This window comes from Ovis canadensis, chromosome 4 (genome assembly GCF_042477335.2).
Source record: "Ovis canadensis isolate MfBH-ARS-UI-01 breed Bighorn chromosome 4, ARS-UI_OviCan_v2, whole genome shotgun sequence".
Lineage (NCBI taxonomy): Eukaryota > Metazoa > Chordata > Mammalia > Artiodactyla > Bovidae > Ovis > Ovis canadensis.
This window is the reverse complement of record NC_091248.1, coordinates 19,018,797-19,025,739: the sequence shown is the minus strand read 5'-3', so window position 1 is coordinate 19,025,739 and position 6,943 is coordinate 19,018,797. Positions and strand designations below refer to the sequence as shown.

The 6,943-nt window shown below is 47.8% G+C and overlaps 1 long non-coding RNA gene across 1 annotated transcript; it reads right to left on the bottom strand.

The window, feature by feature from the left end:
• Window positions 1-253: 253 nt before the first annotated feature.
• LOC138439673 (uncharacterized) lies at window positions 254-5,498 on the bottom strand. Its single transcript, XR_011256797.1, has 3 exons — window positions 5,239-5,498; window positions 2,775-2,887; window positions 254-749 (listed from the first exon to the last, which is right to left on the bottom strand). It is a non-coding gene; the product is annotated as an uncharacterized lncRNA (long non-coding RNA).
• Between the last annotated feature and the right edge of the window lie 1,445 nt (window positions 5,499-6,943).

The window sequence follows — 6,943 nt, the reverse complement described above, 5'->3', positions numbered from 1 at the left end:
CTCCAACTTGGGAGACTCAATTAGCTTTTACCATGATCTCCTTCTGGAATTCGTTAAATGTACAACCCTGCTCTGGTACTCTGCCTTTTGTTTGCAGGAGCCCCAAGCTTTATACCTGGTTGAAGTGGCCATTGACATTCTGAGTACACTGCCCTTTGTAGGAGCCAGCTAGTCTGTGCCTCCTGGCCGTGGGCTCAAATGATAGATTCATGAGCTCTTTTTTGGTATCCTCTCTGTCCATTCAATACAAATGCACTTCAGATGCTTATTACATGTTAGGGTCTGTGGAAAGTAAGGGGAGACAAGGAAAAGTATCTGTATGTTGCAGCCTGAAAGCCAAAGAAAGTCCTTTTCAAAAATTCTAACATTCATTTAGGTTGAGTCCATGTCCTGGCTATTGTAAATAGTGCTGCAATGAACATTTGAGCACATGTGTTATTTTGAATTTGGCAATAAGGCATTCATGATCTGAGCCACAGTCAGCTCATGGTCTTGTTTTTGCTGACTGTATAGAGCTTCTCCATCTTTGGCTGCAAAGAATATAATCAATCTGATTTCGGTATTGACCATCTGGTGATGTCCATGTGTAGAGTCTTCTCTCGTGTTGTTGGAAGACGGTGTTTGCTATAACCAATGAGTTCTCTTGGCAAAACTCTATTAGCTTTTGCCCTGCTTCATTCTGTACTCCAAGGCCAAATTTGCTGTTACTCCAGGTGTTCCTTGACTTCCTACTTTTGCATTCCAGTCTCCTATAATGAAAAGAACATATTTTTTTGGGTGTTAGTTCTAGAAGGCCTTGTAGGTCTTCATAGAACCATTCAAATTCAGCTTCTTCAGCATTACTGGTCAGGGCATACACTTGGATTACTGTGATATTGAATATTAAGGTCAGGAAGCAACAGTTGGAACTGGACATGGAACAACAGACTAGTTCCAAATAGGGAAAGGACTACATCAAGGCTGTATATTTTCACCCTACTTATTTAACTTGTATGCAGAGTACATCATGGGAAATGCTGGGCTGGATGAACCACAGCTGGAATCAAGATTGCTGGGAGAAATATCAATAGCCTCAGATATGCAGATGACACCACACTTATGGCAGAAAGTAAAGAGGAATTAAAAAGCCTCTTGATGAAAGTGAAAGTGGAGAGTGAAAAAGTTGGCTTAAAGCTCAACATTCAGAAAACGAAGATCATGGCATCTAGTCCCATCACTTCATGGCAAATAGATGGGGAAACAGTGACAGACTTTATTTGTGGGGCTCCAAAATCACTGCAGATGGTGACTGCAGCCATGAAATTAAAGGATGCTTGCTCCTTGGAAGGAAAGTTATGACCAACCTAGATAGCATATTAAAAAGCAGAGACTACTTTGCCGAAAAGGTTTGTCTAGTCAAAGCTATGGTTTTCCCAGTATGGAGAAGACTGTTGAGAGTCCCTTGGACTGCAAGGAGGTTCAACCAGTCCATCCTAAAGGAAATAAATCCTGAATATTCATTGGAAGAACTGATGTTGAAGCTGAAACTCCAACACTTTGGCCACCTGATGTGAAGAACTGACTCACTGGAAAAGACCCTGGTGCTGGGAAAGATTGAAGGTGGGAGGAGTAGGGGACGACAGAGGATGAGATGGTTGGATGGCATCACTGACTCAATGGACATGAGTTTGAGTAAACTCTGGGAGTTGGTGATGGACAGAAAGGCCTGGCGTGCTGACGTCCATGGGGTCGCAAAGAGTCAGACATGACTGAGTGACTGAACTGAGATAGACCTATAGCCTGTCATGCAGAGTGAAAGAAGTCAGAAAGAGAAAGACAAATATAATAGCACATATGTGAAATCTAGAAAAACGGTACAGATGAACCTATTTGCAAAACAGAAATAGAGACACAAATGTAGGGAACAAAGGTATGGACACCAAGGGGGAAAGAGGCAGTTGCATGAACCGGGAGACTCGGATTGACATACGCACGCTATTGATACTATGTATACTATAGATAACTAACGAGAACCTACTCTATAGCGCAGGGAACTCTACTCAGTGCTCTGTGGTGACCTAAATGGGAAGAAAATCCTACAAAGAGGGGATATATGTATTTATACGGCTGATTATCTTTGCTGTACAGCAGAAACTAACAGAGAACAGCGTCTTGCCTGGATCGTTTCTTGACCTAGTCTTACACTGAAGCACATGTTCACAGCAGATGTTAGATCTGGAGTTCAGTGTAACCTTAGGAGTCCATGCTGCACTGTAGGACACATCTGAAAGTTCCCTTTTACTGTCACCACAGAGAACAGAAGGAAGTACGCTTCTGTCTGGTCTCGCACAGAGATGGAAGATGCTACAGGCAAAGCAGGACTCGAAGGGCTGTGAAGGGGGCGGGGCTGACCCGAGGTGGGCGGGGCTGTCCCAGTAGGCGGGGCAGACCAGAGGGGTGTGGCAGTGGGCCAGTCACTCAGCATATCGGACCCCGGGACCCACCAGTGGAGCCAAGAGTAGGTTCGGGAAGCTGCTTTCTGGAGGAAACAAGCCCACTTTGCATAAATCTGTGAAAAATGGAATTGCAAGGTCAAGGAATTAGCTGAGAAGTGGAATCAAGGTGACCGAGATGATGCACCTGAAAAGCCAAGTCTCCAGAGCCAGGGATGGGCTGGAAGAGGGGGAACCGAAAGTGGAGGCAGGGAGTGAACAGATGTGAGCAGGGAGTGAACAGATGTGAGCGGGGAGCACGGCCACCCCGCCTCCATTCCGATGACGCGCCAGATGCCTCACCTTCATCTGCCTGGCCTGCTTGTTCTGCGACTCTCCGGTGTGGGCTGTCTGTCTAGCTCCTAATTGCTGATCAGAAGTGGAGTGGAGGTGGGGCAGGAACACTCATGAACTGCCTGTAATTAGAGAGTAACGGTGACCTCTTTGCTCCAGGCTGTGTGGTCTCTGAGCCCCGGGGAACCTGGTTAGCCTCCCTCTTGTGCTCAGTTGGCCCCACTACGGGAGTGATTCGTGCCCTAACCTGCATCTCTGGCCTCCTCCGCCCGCCTGGCTGTGTGCCGCCTCGGCTCAAGAAACCAAGAGTGGCTGGGGAAAATTGCTCCAGGGAAAAGGTGCTCCTTTGAAACTTAGGGCCAAGTGCCTCAGAGCAGTCCTGGCCCTGTACTGTGAGGCAGTGTCTCCCTCCAGGATCTGCTGCCCACTCTCGTCAGACTATTTCACCCTCTGTGAGCCATTTTGCATCACTCTGAATCTCCTGAGACTCCCAAACCCCTTCTCACCCCTCTTGTCACTGGTGATCTTGCTCCTCATTTCGTGAGGAAACCTAGGAAATCAGAAAGGCATTTCTCGTCTCCCGCAGTCTGTCTCTGCATCTACCGGCCTGTTAAAGAGGACACCGAGACTCTCATGGCCCACCTCTCTCCTGCCCAGGGCACTCTCCACTCTTCCCCTCCATCGTCACATTTTCTTGTTGACCTGTATCATTTCGATCAACGGGCCAACAGGACTGTATGTGGGCCATTAAATACCACACCCGTCCCGCTTCCGCCCTTTCACTCTGCTCTCCTTTGGACTCACTCTCCTTGAAAGAGTTGTCCACGCTGGCTGTCCCAGACCCTCCCCTCCCCTCCCCTGCAGCCCTGGGACTCTAGGACACCTGCAGCTGCCCAGGCCATGTGACCTGCTTGGGCAAAGCAAACTCAGCACTTGGGTCTCCCCTCCCACACAACCTTCTCTAAAAATCCTTATGTTTATTATTTTAAAATTTTTATTTACTTTAAGTTTTTACATTTTTTGGCCATGCCACACTCATACAGGATCTTAGCTCCCAGACCAAGGATTGGACCTCTACCCTCTGCAATGGAAGTGTGATGTCCCCAACCACTGGACCTCCAGGGAATTCCCAAAATGCTTATGTCTAACATGATGAAACTGCAAAAGGAGATCTCAAGAACAATCATGGCAAATAAGTCACATTAAAAAATAAATGCAGGTTTTAAAAAACTGAGCAGAACTTTAAGGTTGTTTTACATTGGGAAGTAACATTTTGAAATGTTTTCAAATAATTTGAAACTTAGGGATAAGTTTCAGAAACAGCACAGTTTCATGTAGTTAACACAAAATATAAAAATGGCACCCTTATCAAAACTGGGAAACTGACCCTGGCACTATCTGTGAACTAGACTTTAGGGGAAGTTCACCATTTTTCCACCGATGTCCTTTTCCAACCGCAGGATACCATCCAGGGTCCCATACTGCCTGCCTCACTGTAGCCTCCTCCAATGTGACAGCTCCTCTGTGCTATTATAATTTTTCTAATAGGATGCTTCTCAATTCATGTTTGTCTGATGTTTTCTCATAACTAGACGAAGGCATTTTTGGCAGTAATATCATACACTTCTGGAATTTTTAAGCTGACTGATGATTTCGAGACAGATGACAGTCTAAGCATTTTTTGAAATGTATTAACTTACTCAAGATACTCAAAACCCTTTCAAGAAGTAATGGCTTACTTCCCTTTTACAGATGAGAAAACCAGGGTGTTGAATCATTGTCAGAGGTCACACAGTTAGTGGGATGCAACTGGGACCTGAGCTCACCCCTGGCCGGGCTGGGCAGCTCTGGGTGACGGAGATGGCACAGCTCATGGGCTGTTCCACAGGGAAGGCGCCTGGGAAGCGTGTGAGCCTCCTCGGCCCTGGGCGTCACCAAGAAAGGGTGCCACAGCCACTGGCAGAGCTCATCCCACCGCGCGACCGAGTCCGTCGTAAAGGCAGAGTCAGCCTCTCTGACGTCGTTCAGACCATCCTCACTCTCAGGACCTCACTCTCTCCACCCAGCCTTGTGTCCTGTTGACATCTGGTCTTATTTTAAGGTGGAAGTTAGAAATCGGAAAGATGACACTGAGTTAAACTATTTGAATTCTGAGTGGCTCAGTGGAGAGCAGTACCAACTACAAAAACCCTTATAAAGTGAGGAGTCTGTGAGTGAAAGCTGTCCATTCTGCCCTGTCCTTGAAAGTCACAGTGTGCCTGTCGCAAACAGCCAGTGACTGACCTGGGAGTGTTAGTGTTGCAGAGGAAAGACAGCGGTTGGACCCTCCGCCCTTGCCTGGCAGTTAACAGCTCTATTTTCTCTTACGTGCAGGATATATTAAAGGATACTCACGGTTCTGTTCTTTCACATGGCGAATGATTGAACATTCCGTTAAATATTGACCTGCAGCACAATTGTGCTTGTAACCCACCTGTGAACTATGAGACACCGCGAACAAGCAGTTCTTCCCAAACAAGCATGTCGGGTAGCAAGGGGAAAAAGCGCATGCCAGCATCACAGTGGAACTGGCCGGCGTGTACCCAGCGTGGTTATCAACGGATCAGTGGCGCCCGGAGCACGGAGCAGCTGCTCTTCAGTGGTTGGCCTGGGCCCAGGATTGTTTAACGTCTTTATCAACGACCTGAGTGAGACTGAATGGAAAGCATGTTTTGTACTTACGCAGCTGATACTGAGCTGGCAGGGACAAACAGGGCCTCAGAAGTGAGGGTTATAATTTAAACTGACCTTGGCAAATTGTGGCCCACGTGCATTGATTAGACTCCATGGCTAGAGAAGAGTTTCAGAGAAAGAGAGAACTATACAGAAAGTGGAAAAAACAGTCTATTCTTCAGCACTTTGTCAACTCACTGGGGCTAAGCCCATGTTACTGAATCCAAGCTCTGCTTGCCGCATGACAGGCCAGTAATTGGAAGATGAGGTGTGGAGGCAAGGAATAGTGACAAAATTTGAAAAGTCAGCTATCTAAGAAGATGGTGGATTAGTGTTCTTATCCGGGTCTGGAGGTCAAGTTTTTTTTTTTTTTTTTTTTAAACAATATAGAGAGGTAGAGGAGGTGAGGTCATAAAGTGAAAAGGTCATGTGTCTTACAAAGCATCTCCTGGCTTGGCCAGCATGGGGGCTGCGGCCATTCACAGGCAGGCAGGGGCAGGAAGTCTCCCTTGAGCTGGACAAGGGCACTTTAGTCTAACACTCAGGCAGAAGGGCAGCTTCTCTGAGACAGGCCATTATATATGCTTACAGCTATAGACAGGGCTTCCCAGCTGGCGCTAGTGGTAAAGAACCCACCCGCCAGTGCAGGAGACCTAAGAGACATGGGTTCAATCCTGGCTCAGGAAGATCCCCTGGAGGAGGAAACGGCAAGCCCCTCCAGTATGCTTGCCTGGAGAATCCCATGGACAGAGGAGCCTGGCGGGCTACAGTCCACAGGGCCTCAAAGAGTGGGACAGGACTGAAGTGACTTAGCATGCATGTACACGCAGGGACAAACAACATCCTTTTAGTGCTTATAGTAACAAAAGCTAATGAAAAGCAAAGGTTAAAGTAAAAGGAACAGATTTAGCACGGATTCCGATGCTGTTCTTCCCTGTTACAGCCAGAGAGCAGCAGGAGGGAGGCCTGGGAGCTGGTGGCGTGGACCCTGCAGGCACCATGCGATGCCTCCTTCCAGCTGTGCCCAGTGCTTGGACTTTGGGATGTGATGGGGCTAAATGGACAGGGATGGGCAAGGCGAGAGTGGTCTGACAGAGGACAAGGTCATTTCACAAGAAGACTGAGAGGTCCTGAGCAAGGGGGCGGGCTTTTGTAACACTGTTACTGAGCAGGACGCTGTGAGGGCTTCCTGGGTACCAGAGCCTTTCTGTGTCCCCAGTTTCTTGTTTGCAGGAAAAAGACCTCAGCCTCTATGACCTTCCCTGAGTTCCAAAGGCAGGTTCCAGAAAAGGGAGGCAATGCAAAGATCAGGGAGGGGCAGCCAGGAAACAATGGGGCCGCCTCAGAGGAGGTGCAGAGCAGGATCTCTGATCTCCTTTATAGAGCCCCCAAATGGAAGAAATCAACTGCAGGAGAATTGTGAGCACTCAGCCCCAAGACCTACTGGAGACTGAGGACTGATTTTG